Source organism: Ochotona princeps, chromosome 1 (assembly GCF_030435755.1).
Source record: "Ochotona princeps isolate mOchPri1 chromosome 1, mOchPri1.hap1, whole genome shotgun sequence".
In the NCBI taxonomy this organism is placed as follows: Eukaryota; Metazoa; Chordata; class Mammalia; order Lagomorpha; family Ochotonidae; genus Ochotona; species Ochotona princeps.
Window position 1 is genome coordinate 2,384,245 of NC_080832.1, and position 23,898 is coordinate 2,408,142.

Here is a 23,898-nt window from a genome sequence, read left to right on the forward strand (position 1 = left end):
ATGATAGAAATTTTTTTTTAAGATTTATTTACTTTTACTGGAAAGACAGATTTTAAAGAGGGAAGGAGATACAGAGAGAAAGATCTTCCATCTGCTGGTTCACTCCCCAAATGGCTAGAATGGCTGAAGCTGAGCTGATCTGAAGCCAGGAACCAGGAGTTTCTTCCAGGTCTCCCATGTATGTGCAGGGTCCCAAGGCTTTGAGCCATCCTCTACTACTTTCCTAAGAAATAGGCACGGAGTTGGATGGGAAGTGGAGCAGCCAAGGCAGCGACCGGCACCCATATGGGATCCTGGTATATGCCAGGCAAAGATTTAGCCATCGAGCCACTGTGCCAGGGCATTATGACAGAATGTTTTAAGCTACTCTTCACATCCTGTTAGAAACAAAAGGAATTTTATTAGAACTAAGAGGTTAATGTAAGTTACACTCAGAGACTCTCCAGAGACTCTTTGTTCTAATAAAATTCTCAAGAGTAGGGAGGTATAGCTACCGAGCAGCCAGAGGTGGAGAGAGCTGAGGGCAGACAGGAGCAAACCAACCTCGTGCCTTCTCATTCTTCATCTGACATTGGGTGTTTGTCTTCTGTTGCTGAACTCCTGTGTGATAACTCAGCTACCATACCATGAGACCTAAAGATTCTGATGTTTGTCTGTGTGGATGGAATAATATCATTGTTGTTACAAGTTATTATTTGCATAGCGTTATAAATTTTCAACAGGTCCTCTTTTGGATCTTAGTTTACTGATAATTGAATTTTATTTAACTTTTAACAATGAATTCACCCAATTTTCCCTAAACCTTGATCCTTTTCACCTGATCACCCTTGTAATCATTCTAAAATATAATGATAAATAAATTTAAAACAATTTTAAATGACTTTTTCATATTCTTATGAAATTCTTGATTCAAGAAGCCCTTGGCAGCTTACAGTAAATGGATTTCAAAGATTAAAATATATGAATTTTGTTTCTCAACATAAATTCTATCACATTCAAAGTATTCCTCTAATTACTAGCACCAACCATTTAGTCCATTCCTGAAGATTGAGTGGCCTGGGAATATAACCATCTGAACGAATTGTTTTAAACATTTGTAACTGAATAAAAACAGGTTTAGTTTTTGAGATTTTGTTTTAAAGAATGGTAGAGAAACAAATTCAGTAGGAGGCCAACCAGTGCTGCAAAATGGCGGCCTAGTGGTTCCCCAGCAGAGCTTTCTACATCACCCTGCCCTGAAGATAGTCATGAATAGCAACGTTGTTGTGGAGCGTTCTCCAGGGAAGCTTTTCCAAGCTTTTATTATTATTACTATTCAAGCTAAATGCTTCACTAAGTTTCTCAAATGCAGTTCTAGTGAGCTGGTGTTGTCATGCATCGATGCAGTAGAAGGTTAAGAGGCAAGCGCCCAGTGCGTCCCGAGCAACAGTCGCGATGTCCTCACCCTCTCCCTGCACCCGTGGGCCACACAAGCACCTCTGGCTGTGTACCTCCTCTTCTCAAAAGAGACGATTCAGAATTGTGATCCTACCTTTTGAATATTTCTATCAGATGCTGTGTGCTTGTGTGCATCTGGTCGAAGCACAATAATTTGTTACCCACTGAGTGGAAAGTTTGCTGTACTTTAATGTTTTAATCTGAACTACAAAAGCTGAATCAAGTTGGAATTTCTGTGGTGTGAGCTGTTGGCTTCCGCAGTTAAGCATTGCTTCTTTCCAACCAGAGCATGGATAAGATCAGCTGCTATCTCACAAATTGATGAGGAGGGGGCTGCCTTTTCAAAATTGTCGCATCCTTTATTAAAGTGAGCTATCAATGTGCAGACTGCTGACTGATTTGAAGCATGGTCCTTAAACATTTCTTAAAGAATCAATGATTACACCATTTTGCTACCCAGGTTCCAGCATATTTTAATGCTTTAAGTTTGGTAGATCATGTTGCAGAGTAGAGATGTATATTCCAATCTACACATTTTAGGATGCTGGTCTCCACTCTATAGTTCATCTATGAGAAGATATCTATACATAGATAAATTTATCTATTGATCTTTTATTTTGCTTGAAAGTAGTCTTCTATCAGAGAGCATGATATTTGCCCTTTTGGCTTAGTTAACTGAGTTCATCTTATTGGGACCATTTTGTTGCAAATGGTAGAAAATCATTCTTGTAATAGATGATTAGTATTCCCTGGAGTAGACATACCACAATTTCTTTATCCATTCCTCTTTTGATGGGCATCTGAGTTATTTCCACTTTGCCCTTGTGGATTGTGCTGCTGTAAATAGGGGATTGCAAGTCTCTTTCTTACATGCACATTTCATCCAGAAGCTGGATGGCTGGGTCATACTGCAAACACTACATCCATATTCAGTCATCTCAGCCCTCTCCTTGTTGACTTCCGTAGCGTCTGCAGTAACCTACACTGCCACCCACCGTGAAGGAGGGTACCTTGCTCCCCTCCTGGTGCCAGCATGTGGTGTTGGTAGTTTTCTGAATTTAGGCCATTCTCACTGAAGTTAGGTGGAACTTCAGCATGGTTTTCCTTTGTGTTTCTCTGTTTGAAGGAGAGCCTGAAAAGTTTTTCATGTGTCTCTTGGCCATTTACATTTGTCATTTTGAAAAAAAATCAAGTCTGTTCATTTCCTTTGACCTTTTTTTTTTTTTTCACATGGTTGGTTGGTTGCTGTTGTTGAGATTCCTAAACTCTTTGTAAATCCTGGGTACTAGTCCCCTATCTGTTGCGTAGCATGCAAAGATTTCCTGCCATTCTGTTGGCTGCTTCTTCACTTAGTTGATAATTTCCTTTGCTGTGCAAAAGCTTCTTAGTTTGATGTAGTCCCATTTGTGTATTTTGGCTTTGACTGCCTGTGCTTTTGGTGACTTTTCTCAGAAGTCTTTCCCAGTGCCTGTATCTTGCAGAGTGCTTCCTATGTTTTCCTTCAACAATTTAATGGTCTGTACATTAAGGTCTTAGATCCATTTAGAGTTGATTTCTGCCTAAGGTGAAATTTGGGGGTCTTGCTTTTTACTTCTGCAGGCTGCTATCCATTTGTCCCAAGAGCATTTGTTGAAGAGATGAAGCTTTTTTTCCCTAGATTATTTTCAGTTCTCTTGCTGAATTGTACAGGAGCGGGCTCATTTCTAGGGTTTCTATTCTGTTCCATTGATCTTCTCTGCCAGAGACCAGCTCCAGCCGAGTTCAGAACTCGCGAAGGGTGGGTGGATGAGTCGCAAAGAGGAAAGAGACGGACCACTAGGATTCCATGATCATTGTGGACAATGCGAGAAAGCTGTCCGCTTTATTTATACAGAACCAGTCAAACTCTGGCTCGGGCTTTTTACGTCAAGATCAAGTGGGTGTTTCTAAGGCTAATTCTGTCATTTGTTTCACCTAAGGCAAGTGACTATCAAATCAGTAACACATTCCTCTTGAATCAGCTAAGGGAGGAAATGTAACACAGGAGGCAGGACCCAAAGATCAAAGAAAGAGGGAAAGAATGGGTTTCCCCTACACCTGGAGACTAGCACCCTTGATTAGCATAGGATCAATGGGAGAGAAAAACCCTAAACATAGGTTCCCACCTATTGGGGTCAGAACACCCTTGATTAGCATATGGTCAATAGGGGAGGAAGATCCTAAGCATAGGTTCCTGCTATACCCTTGATTAGCACAGGATCAAAGGGGGAGTTAACACCCCTGATCAGCATATTGTCAATGGGGGCAGCAGTAGCAGCAATAGTGAGAAACATTTTGGGTAAAAGCGATATCAGCAACATTAGCTTTCAAGCTCGCATTGATACTATACCTTAACTGTTAACTCCGCAGAGGCAGACAGTGCCTAAATAAATTACAGAGATCTCAGTGGGATAGTCTGGTGTCCATGCAAAGGGAGGCGGAGCTGCATTCAGGTGATCTAGAGATATTCCCACCGGAGCCCAGCTGCACAGCAGGAGGTTCCTTGCGGCCCTGCCTGCAATGGAACAATACTCTTCACACCTTCCTGTCTTCCACACCCATCACACGGGCCCTGGCACTTCTCTGTTTCTGTACCAGTACCAGACTGTTGAGATGACTACTTCCCTGAAATATATGCTGAGATCTGGAATTGTGATTCCTCTCGCTTGTTCTTCAGGATAGCTTTGAGTACTTGTGGTCTCTTGTGTGGTCCGGGTGAATTTTTGTATCATCTTTTCAATTCCAGGATTTTTATGGGGATTATATTAAATCTGTGTATTTCCTTTGATAATATGGGCATTTTGATGATGCTATCCTGCCATTCCACCAACATGGTAAATTCCTTCATTTTTTAATGTCTTCTTCTGTTTCTTTTCTCAGTGTTTTGTAATTTTCATCATTGAGATCTTCCACCTCTTTGGTTAGGTATTTCAAAGTTAAGATTCCTCTCTACTGTTTTAAAGGCGACTGTACTTACAATTTTTTTTCTCAGCCGTGGAGTTATTTTTATATACTAGTGTCATTTATTTATGTTCATTAGTTTCATATCCTGCTACCCTGCCAAACTCTCATATGAGTTGTAATAGTCTCTTCACTGACATTTGGTTGTTCTATATATGTGTAATATCATGTCCGCTGTAAACAGGGATGATTTTAATTCCTTGTTACCAATTTGAATTCCTTGATTTGTTTTTCTTGCCTAATAGCTCTGGTAAGACCTCCAATACTATGTTTTTTAAAACATTTTATTATTATTATTATTATTATTATTATTATCATTTTGTGATACAGTTCCATAGGCTCCTGGTATTTCCCTTATCCCAGCTCCAATTCCCCCACCCCACCTAGTTCCTCTATATCATTACTAAAGTATAGTTCTTCATACACAGTCATATGTCCATCATTGCGGGCATGGACAATGGCAGAGAGTCCAGAATCCTATTGTCAAGATATAGTAAGCAGTTTCGTTGTAAGTCCATCTTTTTCTGGAAGTAGAAATGCATACTGCATTGTATTCTCATATCTGGATATGATAGTCTCCATTTCACAGCTACTGTACATCCCCTCAAACGAAAAGTCAAAATACAAAATCGACAATAGAAAGAAAAATAGAAATTTACATTGCGTGTAGTTAAATAACATGTTACTAGATACAACGGTCTCCATTTCACAGCTACTATACATCCCCTTAAATGAAAAGCCACAAAACAAAATCAACATCAGGAAGAAGAAAGAAATTAACAACACCAAGAAGTTAAATAACATGCTATTAAATGCCTAACGTGTAGCTGAAGAAATGAAAATCAAGAACCTTCTTAAAGAAAATGATGCTACTGCATGATCTACGAGTCACTGAATGATTTAATCAGAAGAAAGTGTTTTGAAGAAATGAAACTAACCGAAAACATCAAATCCCATGCGATGTAGTTTCCACTGATTTTTGTTGATGAAATGTATCTCTTCTGGACAACAAATAGATGAGTTTTGTTTTTTAATCCAGTCTACTAATCTATGACGTTTGATTGAGCTTAAGCCATTTACATTCAGGGTTAATGTGTATGGGTGGTACTTTGGTCTTGTCATTTTGGGAATGGGTTGTTCATTGGTTCAGTCTTCTGTTGTCATTTTACTGGGATGTTCTTCCTGTTTGCCTTTGGTTTTGGTAGGTGCTATTCCTCTTCTCTGTCAAGAAAGCATCTTGAAGTATCATTTGTAGGGCAGGTTTGGAAGAGGCAAATTCTTGTAACTTTTCTTGACTGTGGAAGAATTTTATTTCATTTTCAAAGACAAAAGAAAGCTTTGCTTGATATGTTATCCTGGGCCGACAGTTTTTTCTTTTAGAATTTGAAATATGTCACTCCATTCTCTTCTGATCTGTAGAGTTTCCTGTGAGAGGTCTCCTGTAAGTTTAATTGGCATTCCTTTATATGTCAATTGATTTTTTTCATGTGCACATTTAATGATCTTTCCCTTATGTTCGATTGAAGAGAGCTTGATGACCATGTGTCTTGGTGAAGATCGCTTTTGGTAAAGCCTGTTGGGAGTTCTGTGCCCCTCCTGGATGTTGTTTCCCAGTTCTTTCTCTAGATTAGGGAAATTTTCCTTTATTTTTTCATTAAATATGTTTGTAAAACCAGTTTCTCTTTCTGTACCTTCTGGGACTCTCATAACTCTTATATTTGGCCTCTTCATAGTGTCTTTCAATTCTTGAATACTTTTTTTGGGCTGATCCAGCTCTGCTTCCAGCTTTTTGTTTGCTTTTCCCTGATGAAAGGAAATATCTTCCAATTCTGAGATTCTTTGTTGTGCTTGCTTCATTCTACTTTGGAGACTCTCCACTGCACTTTTAATTTGCTCTACTGTGTTCTTAATTTCAATATATAAATCTTGATTTGCTTTATTGCTTCCTTAAATTCTTTGAACTCTTGCATGAGCTTCTCATTGTTGATCAGAAAGTTTAAAATGAGTTTTCTGAATTCTGTGTGTCCCATACTCTCAATGTCTTCCTCAGTTAACTCTGAGGTTAGCAAAGGGTTTTGCTCCTTTGCAGGGGAGTTTTCAATAATATTCATTGTGCCTTTGTCTCTTTTACTCTTGGTCATTGTACTTCTAGTTAGCAGAGTCTTCTCCTTGTGGCACGTTTCTAAGCTGTGTCACTCACAGGTCTACAGTTTGATTTTACTTATTGCAGTTGGTGCACAACTCTGCTTGCAGCCAATTGTGCCACAACTTCCAGCGAGTTCCAGTTCTGGGTTCTTATGTTAGATTTCCACCAAGAACTCTGTAGCCCCAACTCCTGGCTCACCAATCTCTACCTGCTGTGATACCGTGCTGAGGCTGCACCGTTGTCTCTGCAACCTTTCTTCTACTTGCGGTTGGAGCAGGTGCCAGGATTAGGGAGTCACCAGGTGTCCTATATAGCTAGGTTGTTGGTGGCACTGATCTTGCCAGAACCTGTTGGCCACACAGACCTATTTTGACCCGTACGATGCCACAGTCGGTATTATTTTCCTGCAGGACCAGCGCAATCCACAGACCTCGGTGAGTTCTCACGAGCTCAGCACATGCGCAGTTCACTGTTGTCCCCTGCAGTCCTAAAGTGTTTGGCACAGTGTACAAAATGGCACCTGATGTACCACTACTAGAATTCTTGATCTGCTGGCCATCAGGTCTTAGGGCTACCCAGACCTGTCTTGGGTGGAACTTGTAGAATGCCATGTTGTTGCAGTTCACTGAGTCAGATGAGTTCACTCCCAGCTCAGCATATGCTCAGTCCTTTCCCTTGCCTTTGCCTCCTTACGCAAAATGGCGCCTAATTTGGCTCTAGGGGGCTGACTGGGCTGTAAAATCCACCCTGTTCTCTCACTGCCAATCTGGGATGTGCTGCTCTGTCTCTGCTCCTGGTCAAATCAAGTGGACCAGCAGGACGGACAATTCTTTGTCTGGGTTCACCTCCCAAGCTCCCAGTGAAAGTCCCTTCCCACCTGGTTGCTGGTGGAGTTCCAACTGCTGGTGGAGTTCAGATCGCTGTTAGCTGAATGCCGTTGGAGTATCAGTCACTGCAACACCACACCATTGTGTCTGCTGCTTTTCTGTGTCTGTCAGTCTCCAGGTACCCCTCTGCTGTTGTTCTGTCCTTTCCTATTTCCTGAAATATGTCCTCTCTGCTTCATCCTGATTAAATGTTTTTCCATCTGTTTAATTGTGTCCTTACCCTATTCCGCCATCTTGATTCTCCATAACATGTAATTCTATGGTGTGTTGATTCCTAGCCCATGCATCTGCCCTTACATAAGTCTTACAAGATTTATTTGAAGGAGAGGATAATGGGAGAAGTGTCTGGAAGGTGGGGTTTTTGCCTTATTTTTAATGGGGGGAGTAGGAATCTATTTGTATCCTGTTAGCTATAGCAGCTCACCCCTGGATCTCTCCCTGCTTAGCTTATATGGAGGTTGTAGGCACACCGCAGACCGTGTCCTTGAGGTCTTGGCTAACTGAGATCTCAGTCTGGTCTGTTCACTGGGCTTGGAGTAAAGCGTGGTGGGCTGCACCCAAGTCTCTCTTCTCTGTCCTTGTATGAACTTTGCTGGAACTTCCTTGATAAGGAACTCTGAAGAAGTCAGATACAACCCACAGCCTATCTTCCAGCCACACATGGTGAATACGATCCACGGCATAGCTTCAAGCTTATGTGCTTGCTATATGTGACTCAAATCTACCTGCATGAGACCAAGGGCACAGGTTCTAGCCATGCATGCGGAAGATGACCTGTGGGTGGTAGAGGGGTCCAGAGAGATAGATATACCTTCTAGCCAGTTACAGTGTCATTGTTGGGTGAGAGGACTGTGGGGCAACACCTTTCTGCCGTCCCCTTTCCTAGTCTATATAAGTTGTACTTGCTTCACAATAAACAGACATGCCCCCACCAGACTGTCCCTGGTGGTTTTTGTGGCCAGTGAACACTGTTGATTTACCCCCTTGTTTTGGGGACCTGCCAACAGGAAGAATGCCCGTGAGATAAAGAAGGTTTTGGTAGAGAGGGAGGTCACTGAGTGAGGAAGGGAGGTTGATAAAACTGGTCATGAGTCACAGGAGAGGACTGAATTCAGCACCAAGTGCAGTGGCTGGCCTTAGCTGGGAGCAATCACAGCAGTGCGTTCAGTGGATGGAGATCCATTTGCACAGACTGTAGGGTTTCTGTCAGGTAGCCCAGGGGTGGGGTAGTGGTCATCTGGGATCACAGTGTGTCTCATGTTCACCGTGACATCAGCCCGGATGGCCTTCATTGAGAACTGAGACCATTCCTGCAGGTTGTGTGTGCTGTTTGCCAGCATGGTTGCATTGCCTGTGTTCCACTGCAAAGCAGACACAGCTGGATGTGAGCAGGTATCTGGTGTTGCCCAGTGAATGTGGTGCAGCAGAGAGCCGTCAATGGAGGGTGTGGGTGAGGGAAGGATCTGTTGGTGTGCAGTCTAAGCTGCACATTTAGGAGGCGAGACTGTTGGAAAGGAAGGGGGCATAGGTAGAAGGTGAGTGAGTCTGTGGAGCGCAGGCCCAGCAGCCACTCAGATCCACACACTTGTACCCATGCCGGTCGGAAAGTACTGGCTGCTCTTTGGAAAGAGAAGACCTCCTTGCATGCCTCAAATGCCCCTTCCCAGCTCTGCACCCCATCCTCTGCCACCTTACAGGATGGCCTGGCTAGCCATCTGAGGGAAGTTAAACCCTGGGTAGGCCATTCAGAGATGGAGGTTAGGGTGAAAGAGGTTTGTCAGGAGTATTTAAGGGATCTATACCAATGGAAGCCAGGAGAATGAAGTGAAAGAGGAGGGAAGGATATACAGTTTCATGAAAAGTTAGAGCTTACCTGGTCCCACATGGCATTCAGAAGGTGAGATTCCAGACATGGATTGAGGAATTTGGAACTTTGATTATAGCTGAATCCTGGCATGGAGGGAAGGAGGGAGGGAGGGAGGGAGGGAGGGAGAGAGAGAGAGAGAGAGAGAGAGAGAGAGAGAGAGAGAGAGAAAGAAAGAAAGAGAAAGAGAGAAAGAGAGAAAGAGAAAGAGAAAGAAAGAAATCTGAAGTGTGGTGGGTTGGAGAGTGGGGTTTATGCTACAGTGTTCCCAATAGGTCCTTCATTACTGAAAAGGATTCCAGTGAAACCTCAATGCTTCTGGTGCAGAAGCCAACAGGGCTCTCATGGGGCTTCAGCATCCACACTGCTGCCGGGCTCTGACAAAGCTGGTTGTAACAGCCAAGCAAAGGATGTGCAGTTAACAGAACGCCTCATGATGCCTCTACCTTCTCCAACTCTGTCTCCATCAGGACACACTTTCCTCATGCTATAGGTGGGGATTTCAAACGTTTGTGGCTCCTAAAAAAAAATCTTTATTTGCATTTTTAGATGCAACAATACAGATGCACACATGAAAGAGACAGGTGAAGACACTTCCACAGCTTCACAAAGATCCACGGAAGCTGTGGGCCTGAGGCTGGGATCTGGTAGCGCGTTAGAGGTATTGTAGAATGGTTGAAGAATGCAGTCAGATGAGCTGTCACCTCTGCCTCTTAGGGCTGGCATTAGCAGGAGGTTAGAATCACTAGCTGGGGACAGAAATTCAACCAAGACAGCTGGATATGCAACAAGAGTGTCTACACACCCACTTCTAAACTTTTAATTGGTTTTCCATAAGCTTTTTGAAGGACTTCATTATTTCATCTAAAATGACAAATCAGATAAGATTAAAGGCAGAAGTGGATTAGAGAATCTAACTTTTTTCAGTTAAACCAAACTTTTTTTTTAAAATAAAGCAATTCCATGCTTGCCAGTATTTTTTCTTGGAATATGGCAATTTCTCATAAAATGTACATGTATATTACATATGATGGGCTTACTGTTTTTGGCCAGTTTTGTCTTCTATATCAGTAAATAGCAGTACTTCTAAATATAGAAGTTTCTTTGGGATCCTCAGATTCTAAGGCTTCAAGGGATATATGCTGAGTTTGCTTCCTGGCAAGGCATTCTGGGAGGCAGAGGTGATGGCTCAGGGCACTGCCACCCATGTGGAGACCCATGTCACATTCCTGGCTCTGGGCTGCAGCACCGGCCCAATCCTGGCTGTTGCAGATACTTAGTGAGAGGCCCAGCTGCTGTCCGTTTGTTGTCTGTCTCTGTTGGTATCACACTCTGCCTCCCACAGAAGCAAACGACTACAATTTGAGAAATAGAATAGTGTGAGAGAGTTTGAGAACCATTTCTGTTTGTGAAGTTTCCAGATTTCCCACAGCTGGTTTTTAGTGAAGCTGACAGTCGTGTAGAAAATGAAGGTGTAGAGAGAATTCTGTGTGCTCTATGGAAGTACTTCATTGCTCATGCTGTAGGTACTCATTGGCTTTTTACAATTCTGTACCACCTTCTAATGATTGTCCCACACTGCCAGGCACACATGCTGTGGTGGGTTTATTTTACTCAGGCTAGTTTGTCTTGCTAACTGAAGGACTGTGTGGTAAATGAGTGCCATTTGATTGTTCACATTGCTTAATGATACTTCTTAATGTGCAATGTAAGTTTGGAATGCAAATCTAAAGAACTGTTTGAAATGGTAGAGGTGGGAGTGATGTTTAGGAAGGGCACTTTCATTCTGAAAGCGTGCACTTTTTCCCCCCATAAAGCAAATCAAGACCCATGATTTTCCAGTTACTGTGCCATGGATACCAGTCATGCCCCCAGGAGTGCCCATTATTCACTTATTGCCACTTTAGAAAAAACGTTTCTAGTCTGAATAAGAGTTAATTTTCCTTCTTAAGTGTCCTGCTCATATAAATAGCGTACTGTATGAATCTTAGGTGTTTTTCTCACATTAGATTATATTTACAGAAACTGTCTTCTCTGTAAGGTATTTAAAACGGTAATCCATCAGATATTCATTTGACGTGGTAAATTGAAGCAATGTTGGCTGCATATTTTGAGTTGTATCCACACTAATAATTTTCATCATTTTGAAAGACTATTGTCTGTACCAGTTAATTTAAAAATATAGACATAATGCTCACTTTTCCAGTAAGTGGACTCTTGCACACTGTGAAAGTACCAATGTTTGAGCCTTTCAGAATTACACTTTGTTTTTCCCTTTCTGTTTCAAAGGAAATCTGTGAAATAAATTACTCTTTAAAAGATAGTTTTGAAACGTTTCAAAGATGTAGCTTTGGATTCATACAAAGAACAGAAATTAACGAAACTCCGTAATGTCATCAGAACCAGAATTTACAGAGCGACCAATTTTATGACAGATTTAGATGGAAGGGATGACTGGTGTGTTGGAGAGACTCACATTACTAGCTCAGCCAGCTGATAAACTTCTGCGAATTTGAAGAAGTAATTTACGCCAAAGTTGGTGATTTGAAGGCAGCCACAGCAGGAAGTATTGACGTCATAGACACTGGCAAACGCAGAGTGTTCAGGAGTCTTTGTTCCTCTCAGAAACACTGGGGAAATGTTTACCAGCCCACTTTGGGACATCCAGAGGATCAGCTAAGCCAGCAGCATATTCAGGCGCTCAGTGATCTGAGCTGCTGCCTCCAAAAGAGCTTCAGAATCCCTGCTCCCAAGACAACAGCGCCCCTTGGCCATTGGTTCTGGTTCTGGGAGGAGGAGCATATTGCAACCCTTGTGGGCATGTTCCTTCCTGGATCCTGTGCTGAAGATGATAGGACAGACTGGCCTATGATGGCAACCAGAGCAGGAAAGACCTGTGCTGCAGATGCAGGCTGGGATGCAGCTGACCCAGGCTCTCCCCTCCTTGGCTTAGGCCCCTGAGAAGACACTGTGCCTCCCAAAGGGGCAGGAGGAAGCTGTTGGCACTGAAGCGATCATGTTATAAATGGGGGGGGGAGTGAGCTCCCGGGGGCTTCAGGGAGCATCTCAACACTGACCATGAGAATGGTATATGATAGGAGAGGACTTGTTCACATCTGCAGGGTCTAGGGAGGGAGACATGGCATGGCCATGGTACCATGCGAAGCAAGTAGAAGCTACAGGTTTGGCCAAGGCTGGCAGAGGAAGCTGATCAAGGACCTGAGTCCTGGGTGGCCAGCTGTGCCACCGGGGAAGCATCCTCAAAACCCAGTCACCATGTCTGGAAGGATGGGAGAGTCAAAGGAAGTCATCGTGAGGCTTACGACTTGAACATGCACGCTGGGCATGGGTGCCCAGGGGTAGGCAGCACTAGGCAAAATTTCAGGTCAAGCAGGGCCAGGCACCAGTGCTCTAAGGGTCACTGAGATGACAGAGGTGGTTTGGGATAGCAGTCCACCTGCTGCCTCCGGGGTCACTCTTCATTGCCCCACCTGGATGGTAAGTGGTGGGTTCAGCAGCACCAACCTCTTCAGCTGGGACAGGCCTCAGTGGGACAGCCTTTATCTTTCTCAACAAGGCATGAGATACTCCCAGAAGCTAGTTAGCATTTGGCAGTGCCTCGTATATTTGTTGGTTGATACATAAAGGAAGTCATACAGAGCGTGTGCCACAGAACAATGCAGTGATAACTAGTATACTTTGGATAACTATCTTCATTTGGGCTGCATAATAGCACTTTAACCAGAACAAAGATCAGTATCATTTTTCCGGGATAATCTGAAACATACTCAAGGAAATTGACACTTTTCACATCGTTTAGTTTGCTGCGCAGTATCCACAAAAGCGTTGGATGGTTAGGATGTGCTGGTGTGTGACCAGTGGAATAGAACCCGAGAGTCTAACTGCGTCTGGATTTGCTGATTGCCACTCAGTGTTTGCAGCGTCTACTGTAGAGGCCGTCATTACCTTCTTGCTCCTTTAGTCAAAAATAATAATCACAGTAATAATTTAGCCTAAAGCCAGGATTTTGACATTTATAGTTCAAAAAACCTAAAAAAAATTTTGGACTTTTAAAGAGTACATACTTAGATTGAAAAGATTTAATTTTTTTTCTTAAACTATGAAAGATTGATCTCAGAATATCATGTGTCTTAACTGGTAACATGATACTGTTTGGTACCAATTTGTATTGTACTAAGGAACAAAAAGGATCAAAAAGCCAAAGGAATGATATTTGCTTCTTATTCATAGTTTGTCAGATTTTTGGAAGAGATTTTTCTCAATATCAGAATCTAATGATACGTCATATTCATATCTTTTTATACTCTTAAATATAAATAGTGTAGTGATACGTTGCGACATGAGTTCATTACTGTCTTCGTTTAAAACCAATGATTCATTCTTATAACAAAATGTAAATACATTTTATCCAATTTCAAAATAATTGAAACATTAAAATAAATAAAATCATAAAGTAAATACTAGCCTTTTGATTAAAAGATGCACATTTTTATGTTTCTTTGCAGGTGCACCTAAAATTTGGGCATTTGCAATAAGTACTCACTTGAAGTTAGCAGAATTCCAATGTTGATAGTAGATGTGGCCAAAGGTAGCATGCAAGAGTGCTATAGAAAATTGAGAATGTGTTTTCTGACCTCTGAAGGCATAGGTATTTGTGTTAATCCATGACCACAAGCGTGTTTTTGCAGTCTTTACAATATAAACTCTAAGTTGCATTCCCGAACCGTCAGAGCTCAGTGTGGCTTGGGAGAGCTGTAGTGTCACTCAGGAGAGGCTGTGGAGGAGTGACTGACAGCCCGGTGCTGTGCTGGGTGTGGTTCCCATCAGTGGGTCCTCTGCCATGGTGTCCGAGAAGCTGAGATTGGGGAAGCCAACACTGTGAAAACAGTGACCTTGACAGACTGGGTTTCCAGCCCAGACAGGAGGAAAGGGGACACCCACCAAGAGAAAGGACTTTTTACTGCTCTGTTGAGTGAGACACAATGCTCCAAAAGAAAAAAATGTATCCATGGAGAGTTCATGGAAAAGAAAACTTAAGTTATTTTGGAGCAAGATTGTTAAAATCTAAACACAGTTTTCCCATAATATTCTTCCATGAACTTTTGGAGTATACTTTGTGTGCATGGATTTCAAAACATCTTGAGCTGAGGTCATTCCCTGTAAGATTTTTGAAGAATCCTTATACACTTTAGCAACTGCCGACCTTCTGTATTAACTGACCGACTGTGGTATGAACAGCTTAGAGCTGCTTTCACTTCCATTTCTTCTGTCCCTGTAGTTTATTGCCGTAGAGATGCCGACAGTTTCTCTTCTTCAGCTGATGAGACCCACTCAGGTGGAGAAGGTGAGCTGGCCTGTGGAGATGGGAGAAGTCCCTCCATCTCATTAGGACTCCCGCTAGTCAACCCTCGGAATGGGCCCAGTGGAACATAAAACTAATAGACTTGAGACTGGTCTGCACTCTGCCTGTGCTCCTGTACTGATGAACGTACCGATACGTAGGGGATGGAGGATCACCTACTTTATGTGAGCAGTTAGCATACTCAAGTAAAAGGGTCCTAGAAAGATGTCAGGCACCAAAACTCAGCAAGTAGAAGACCTGAGAACACCTATAGTTGTTCAACATCTTTCCACAACAAGGAACTTGGTGTCAAACCTCAGTCAGATATTTGAAAGAGTAATACCAGTGTGTCACAGACTCAAGAAACAGAGCAGGGGAGCTTCCCTATTCAGTCTGTGGGTCCTCTGTATTTACACCCAGTCTGTGGGTATTCTGTATTCACACCCCGTCTGTGGATCCCTCTGTATTTAAGTCTGTAGGTCCTCTGTAGTTACACCCAGGCTGTGGGTGCTCTGTATTTACACTCAGTCTGTGGGTCCTCTGTATTTACACTCAGTCTGTGGGTCCTTTGTATTTACACCCAGACTGTGGGTCCTCTGTATTTACACTCAGTCTGTAGGTCCTCTGTAGTTAGACCCAGGCTGTGGGTGCTCTGTATTTACACTCAGTCTGTGGGTCCTCTGTATTTATACCCAGACTGTGGGTCCTCTGTATTTACACTCAGTCTGTGTTTCCTCTGTATTTACACTGATAATGAAACCAAAAATCAGAAGAATTCCTCGGCTAAGAGTCCCTTACACATATGGATGCAACAATCCTTACAAAGGTAGGAAAATCAAACTCAGAAAAAGATTATAACAAATAACATTTCTCCCAAGAATGCAAATATGGTATAACATATATAAAGTGTGTCAGCCTGCATTAATAAAAGAAAGGTCATCTCAATGAACACAAAAAAAGCACTTGATAAAATCCAAAATCTGTTCAGAATTTTTGAAAAGATGTGAGAGAAAGGGAAGATGTGATCATTTATGCTTAAAGTTCTAAACATCCCACAAAATACTAATATTGATGGATGTGTTGCTGAGGCATTAATACAGAAGTCAGTTGTAGTTTTATTTCTGTGTACAAAGAGTAGACATCTGAAACAAATGGTGACTACCCTCTTCAAAATAGTTAGAAGTAAATTTAGAAAACTTGGGAAAGTAAATACAACATTTGCATATTAAAACTTAGCTAAATGGAGACAGATTTCATGATTATGAACTGGAAGATTCAATATTGTTAAGATGATAGTCATTCCAGCAGTTGCTTATGTCGGTGTTGAATCTCAGTGTATTGGTGAATTCTATCATATATTTTAAAAAGGAACACTACCAATTCATCACAAACTGTTTCAATTAATAAATTGAACTCACAAAGTATTTGTACATGGACTATATAAAATAAAGTCTCCAACTAAATGAGAAACAATATAAAGGAAAATTATAGGAGATTTGAATATATATTATTTCAGAGAAGATATATAAGTGTGGCTAATCAAGATATTTAATATTGTGACTTGCTATGGGAATTTGCTACGTATCATAAAACAGATAACAACAAATACTTCTGCAAAAATTAGGGAAAATGAAAATGTTTTAAGTACTTTAGAAATCAGTATCAGGTTTTTAAAAGAGTTATACTCAGGGTATTTTGTTTTAGAGAAGAAAATGTGTACACCTCAAGGCCTGAATACAGATCTTCATGGGTCCAATTCATTGCTTCTCCAAATTGGATGACACGTCAGTATGAAAGGCAGCTTTCAGCAAGACAGTGGCTTAGATTCCGTGGGACTTGCACGTCGGTTGAGGTGGAGAGTACATGCTTGGTGACCGGTTGTTGAAGGGAGTGGGGCTTCCGTGCAGAGGAGCCTTCTCTGGCAGGGAGGGAAGTGATGAGGATTGGGTTATTCTGCAAGTCTTACAACTCTGCTCACTTGCAACACAGAATTATTTATTTACAATGGGTGAATTCATGACACATAAATTAGAACTCAGTGAAACTATTAATGAACAGTCACAATGAGATGTTACTATATACCTCTTAGCAGTGGCCAACATACAGCATCCTGAGATTGAATCCTAGCATGCACTCAACTACACAATTGTCCCTAGAGGAAGTGTGAACTGTTACCACCATTTCAGAGGACAGTTGGCGATTTCTGCAGTCAGATCCTACCATATGACCCAGCCATTCTTCCTTGGGGCAAATCATTGAAAATGCAGTCCATGCATAAGCTTGTACAGGAATTAACCTGGAAGCATCTCACATCCAAGCAGAGGGGCCTGGACAAGCTGATGCATCTATGCACTGGGTACTCCTCTCCATTAGAAGGATTAAGTAGTTGAAAGATAGTCTAGGAGGCTGAACTTCCACGCTCATAGCTGCAGTGGAGAGACAGAATTGTTGGGGTACTGTGACAGTGTTGCAATAGTACTAAGAAAAAAAAAGAGAAACAATGTATTATTTATAGCTGACTATACATAAAAGCAGAGACTCTGACTATCTTTTAAATGAGAAAGTGCGTTCCTTTGGCTTAGGATACTTGAAACCAAGTCTGAAGGCAAACCCGGTCGTTGCCAAGTTTCCTGATACCAGAAGCTCCTCAAAGCTGTGCATCAGAGTGCTGTGCCTTGGAAAGGGTGCTGTATTGTTTGTGCCCACAGTGCGACATTCATTGTGCAATGCCATTTTAGTGGTTTCAGGGTGGGGAGGACCAACCAGAGTACTGACATGGTTATGTTTGTGTGAAGAAGGAAAGAGGCCAGCCAAGGTGCCTCCCAGAGGTGAGGAAAGGTGAGGAGAGGTGAGGAGAGGTGAGGAGAGGTGAGGAGAGGTGAGGAGAGGTGAGGAGAGGTGAGGAGAGGTGAGGAGAGCCACTGAAAGGGCAGTTGGGATTAGAAATGTGGATGAACTACTGAAAAAAAATGATCTTTTTTTTAGTATGTTTGTTATTGCCTTATTGATTATATCTGTGTCATGAATGAATGTTACTGCTAAATATGAAAGTATTTTTGAAGATTTATTTCAAAATTTCAAATTTGTATCATGTGGTCCCTATTACATGACACATAAAATTCACGAGTGCATATGCGTATTTCTGAGAAAAGATCCTTTTTCTGAAAGGAACTTAGAGCCAATCTGGCTAAGAATAATTCTTGGAGAAAATTTGATCTGAGACTTTTATGAACTATGTTTTTCAGACTTGGGTTTAGCATCTGATTATTTAGATTGCCAAGATGTGGACCTGACTGTGCCACGGCGCACATGAATCAGGTGTTTTCAGGCCCACACCTTCTGAGCACCAACGTTAACTTCCCAGACTACCGAAGTAGTTTTGTTGATTCATCTCTGTCCCATCTTTGGACCACACGAAGAGATTCTCTGTAGAATTACACACTTGTACATAAAATAGATGTTTTGATCCTTTGTGAGGCACCTTGGGATGGCAGTGTCTTGAGAATAATGCTCGGCCCTCACTTCTTCATTCTGAAGCTTGCAGCTCTGCTGCTTGTGGCTGCACCCTCACTAGAAATCCCATTAAGCTGAGCTGTTCTGAAGCCAGGAGCCTCCTCCTGTTTTCCTGATGGGTGCAGGGTTTCAAGGCTTTGTGCCGTCCTCAACTGCTTTCCCAGGCTACAAGCAGGGAGCTGGAAGGGAAGTGGAGCAGCCAGGATATGAACCAGTGCCCATATGTGATCCAGGTGTGGGCAAGGCGAGGATTTAGCCCCTGGGTCGTTGTGTTGGGCCCCATGTTGATTGTTCTAAGTTAACAAATGAATTGGGAATAATTACTGGACTCCCAAGCCAGAACCTACAGCACTTAACTAAACCTATGCAACTTTTGTGTTCCGAACTTAACTTTATTGTAGTAAGGAACATATTAAAACAGATAGAGTGAAGTAAGATGCATGGGGGGACTGGTGGGTGTGTTGGACCCTGGAATCAGGGCCTCCTTGGGTCTCTCACCATGGGCTCTGTGGCTCCCGGGGTACAAGACTGCATATCGTGTTCTCTTGGGTCTTCTACCAATAAAAGTGTTATTTTTGTGTTGTAATTATTAAATGGAAAATTTCTGGCTAGTTTGTAAAATATTATTACTTTAAACCAAGCATCTTGCTGAGAAAAGGCTGTGCTGTACAAACATTTAAAAAACGGTGCTATCTGTGGAGACAATATTGAAGAGTTAGGCTAGTTCATGCCAGGTGGGCATCCATCCACACAGGTGTGCACACGGAATGCCTTTTAACAGTGTGAGTGTGACACGGGGACGTGCACTGTCGCACCTCTAATTACATTCATTAAAATTGTTGACACTATATTTTAGTTAAAAATTAAACAATTTATAGAATGACTATTTTCTGAAGTCTATATTTACATGTTTATGTAGGCACAAAATGTAGGAGACATTTAAAGTTCTTTTGGGAATTTTTTTCAAGTGTATATAGTTTATTCCTGCTTCTGGACACAGGTCAGAAATTCGACTAAATTTTCATGTATCCAGTGCAAAGAACCGTGGTTAGATACATGACTGAAAGTGAGCAGGGCTCAGAAGAAGTGGTAGTATCCTGGTATTCTCAGGTAAATGTACCCCAATAATGAGATAGAAAGCACCTATACGATACAAGTAGGAACTTCAGCATTGCATTTGTAGGAAATCCCGTGGGAAGTTGCAGTACACCTGAGTAACATCCTGTTACAGTTTAATCTGATGACAGCAGCTCTCCGTGGAGCACACCGGAGAAATGGTGTTGCTTCATTAACTACAAAGATGTGGTTTCTGACATGGGAAGAACCACACCGGGGCATTTGGGACATTCTTGTTGTTCTTGTGAGGTGTGATGGGCACTGTGGGAAGTTGCTGGGAGGAGTGTAGGGTGCTGAGCATCCTGTGGTGTGTGAGAATCCCCTCCGAAGAGCAGCTGTGACATGCCTGTATAGCCTCAGGACAGGCTGCCCTGCGTCCTTACGTTCAGATGCTAAACACGCCCTGATGGGTGGTGGGTTTTCACAGCTGAAGCGTATTTTGTTGTGCCATCATTGACTTAGGCTGAGATACTTAAAGTTTTTAATAATACTTATCTGGTTTTCATATTATTGACTTGAATTTTGTTTTTACTTGTTTTTTTTCCCAGTTTTTTTTTACCTTGTACATTTGTCAGTCATAGACTAAAGGAAAACAGTGCAAGTTTACATTGTACTTTTATGCCCGTGCCTTTTGAAAGTACCAGATTATATTTGATTTCTTCAAATATTTGCGATGTACACATCATAGCTTTATAAATCCACACATGATACGTGTGCCTAGTAAACCTTTCTCTAAGGATTTAGTGATCAAGAATGACTATGTTTAAAGAAATGATTGGTGTCTCTCCCCATTTTCATTCACTCATGGCAAATACTGGTGGAGTAACAGATTAATAGTGTAACAGGCAATGAAATCTTGACGTCCCTGTTAAATCCCTGCGAGGTGCTTTGTTCTGTATTTGGTCATACCTGCACATCAGTTAACACTTTCTTCCCTCTAAGTGTCTGCGCGACTGTGAGTCCCCCGCTTCTCTTCTCTCTCCTAGTGAGCGCTCTGCTTCCCTCGGCGGCACTGCGGAGCAGTCGGCTGCCTTCATGTCATCAGTGGAATTTTTGCTTCAAAACTTCAGGTTTTCTTTACATTTGGACACTGGTTTCCATTTCTGCAGCATTTAATATTCCCAAATTTGCTGCAGTGTGGCTTTATTTTGGCATTTTAATTAGAGTTTATTTTTAATTGTTTGTTATTTTGTCAGCACTTCATGAACAAAGTTTTAATAAACTGGTGTACACAGTGTCATGCTATGGATGCGTTCCCTGGTGCACTCCGGAGGCCACTGCATTTTCTGTTCCGTATGATGGTGACTTCACTTACATTATACGGATTGGTTTTGCTTGTAATTTGGTGCTGGGTATATAAAATATTTTTGAATTAAGGACATTTTTATTGAGGGAAGATACATCTTTTACTGTTGTGAGGATGAGAGCTTAGGCTTTGAGTAATTATTGCTAATCATGGTGAATTTACTTACCCTGTTTTAATCCTAGATAAAGCACTCAGTACAGCTTGCAGTAAGGTAGTCTTGCGTGGAAGTATTTATGAAACAGATATTTCCTGGGTTGTGTGTTTTGTGTTTTACAGTTTTAGGCACTGCAGATAGAAAGATTTACAAATGAGAACCATTTTTTGTCTTCCTTGGAGTTTTGTTGTAGGGTAGGTAGTGGGGAGTGAGACGCCAAGACAAGTTAACATATTATCTGTCATGTTTGAGATGATAAGCCAGGCCCCAAGAACAGCATGAAGGATGGGGAGAGGATGTGGTAGGTTTTTTGTTTGTTTGTGGAGGATTCATAGATTTGGAACCAAGTTTGTTGACTGAATTAAGGTAGGATTGCTTAGGTTGGTGGTACTTCGAAGTAATGAGAAATCCTGAATATTCTATTACATACATTGTAATAAGAAATGACAAAATGTTAAAATCTCAAGCCCAAGGGAAATTACTTAGAAAGATGAAGTTTTTGTGTCAGTAATTTATGCAGATCTTCTTGAACATTATATTCCTTGAGCAAGTTTCTAGTTACTAGTGGAGGGCCAAATGTAGTTACCAGCAGGTTGAATGAACAGGAACAAGGCTAGAACTCACTGAGTGCCAAATTTGTACAAAAAATTTATGTCCATGATTGAGTGCAAGCATCACTTAAATAAATCATTTTATAAATATAGGGTGGGCGAAATTAGCAACGTTCAGAAACCTAAGTGTCTTGGTAAATGAAGTGTCATCTGACTTCAGGCCTCTCTTTGTTGCCTGCAGTACCTGCTTAGTTTATTTCCTGTGGATTGCTAAAGATTCTGAAACAAGAGGGCTCAATGAGTCTGGCAATTCTGAGAGAGAAATCTGAAGGTGAGCTGATCGGAGGAAGACGTGGCCATTGGAAAGCAGCAGGAAAGGCAGGAGTGTGACCTGGCTACGGCGATGGGGGGGTCTCCGCTGGGGTTGGCACCTCTGTGCAGCCCCTGCCTTCAGCCTGGGAGAGGCCTGCTGCCATCACCTTTTGTGATGCTGCAGCTGTGCCTGCACCTGCCACCTTCGTTGCCTCTGATCCTGCCACACTAGCTCACCTTCACTATCATGTCCCAGAGCACTTAGCGCTTCCAGTGTGCCACGTGCCAAGTTTGCTCATGGTCTCCTTTTAGGTAGAAGCTACGTGAAGACAAGGGTGCTTGTTCTGCCTCGTTATTATTCTCTGAGGTACTGTAAACAAAGGGTATGATGGCAGGCTCCATGCTCAGGCTGGAAGGAATGAAGAGACTGAATTAAACCTGAGCCGGGACGTCTTGGGCTTGGTGATGTTGGTTGCAGAGGAGTCGTGTGCAGGACGCGTTCTCGCTTGCTAAGTAGAGCGGGTCCAGACTGTGCAGGTGTGAATTCAAAGCAAAAGACAGAGTTTCTTATTTGGTAGGAATAGGACAATTTTCTGAATATTTTATTCTAAATAACAGTACATTAAGTTAACCTCATAAAGTAATACACTAGTGACATATGGTGGCATTTCCTTTTTTAATGCACTTGAGTGTATTTTTAAAGGTTTGTTTTATTTATTTAAAAGGCAGAGTGGCAGGGAAAGAGGCAAATGTTTTGTTTCAGTTCTGTAAGGAGTTTAAAGAAGCAGGATGCCTTTAAAGGTAGTGTTGTGAGCTGCTGTGGTCTGGGCTCCATTCTGCAGTTTGGGTTCTGGGGCCTACCGTTGATGGCTCCTCTTCCGGGTTCCTGCGTTCTGCTCACTGTGGAGGATGAGCTGAAGGTTCTGTCTCAAGCAAGAGAGTGCAGCTATGTGTAAATGCAAGGCTAGGGTGTGTGCTGTAGTGTTCCCTTATTCTAGAACATTGTGCTGAGCTCACTGATTTCCTCATAACCAGGCTACTGGATTGCTAAATAGGTAACACTGTGATTCATTGAATAAACATTGACTGCTAGTTTGCATGAAGAGATAGAAAACAGATTTCTAGATCACCTAATAAGATTAAAAAAAATCCTAGAAATCAGCTATAGGCGAAATTTCTCCTTCAGTTTTTTTTTTTTTAAAAAATACTTAGACCATTAAAAAAACGGTTGCGTAAGTATATACAAGTAGGGTATTTTTCATACTCTCAGGAATTTGAACTGAAGAAAACTAGTTGAAGACATCAAAGGAACCTTGGTTTACACGTGGCTGGACCTTGTAGCTGTACTTAACTGGAAGGTGACATTCCGATTTGTAGTAATCCAAACCAGTTTAACTGCTATGGCTCTAGCATATATAAGATTCGATGCATTAGTTAGACAGTCCTGTCTTCACAACTATCTAGGTGCTTCTAAAGCATTAAGAGTTGAACAGCAGGTGCAGTGCTTCTGTAATGTGATTCCATGGAGATGATAAAATAGAGCTTTTCCTGTAACACTGTTATCGTCCTTAGGGAACTCAGATGCAATACTTGAAACCTTATATGACCATTATAATAAGACCTATAAATTAATGTATATTGATTCTGCAATATTAAACTAGATGGACACTGTTTATTGAGTGCCTACTATTAGCTGATAATACTGAGCTTGTTAAGTTTTGATAAGTTTGCAGTTTAAGTCAATGTATATCCAGTGCTGAAACCTAGTATATTTTAGGGTCTGATGCATTTGAGGGGTATACTGGATAGAATATTTTTGAGTGAGACGGTTTAGGGGGTTGAGGCTGTGGAAAGAGAGAAAAGTCATTTCATGCTTGCCACCTGTTGTGGGCATTATTTCCAGTGAAGCTGCTGGACGCGGGGGTCAACTTTGATGCTCCCTGCTAATGCGTGATTCAAATCCAAACCCCTCGACATAGAGGGTAAAGAGCAACCCAGAGAGGGAACTGTGAGATTCTGTGATTTAGTAAATATGGGCTTAGAGGAAAAAAAGGGAAATGATAGTCTTGTCTGGATTTCTGGAACAGCGGTGTGAGATATGTTGGGCTGTGTCAGGATAAGTTAGGCTGTGCTTTGGCGTGACACAAGGTAAGTTCACTTTGGACATATTGAGGGACATGCATGTTGAACAGGTGGTTTCCCAAAACAACACACCTTGCAAAGCCATGATGTATTGCAGGGAAAAAGGTACAGTATGGCAGCAGCGTAGGA

At 41.9% G+C, this 23,898-nt stretch overlaps 1 protein-coding gene across 3 annotated transcripts in view; it reads left to right on the plus strand.

Moving 5' to 3' along the window:
• Nucleotides 1–23,898, plus strand: part of PDE10A (phosphodiesterase 10A) — a 244,064-nt gene that overhangs the window by 105,934 nt on the left and 114,232 nt on the right. The window lies entirely within an intron of this gene.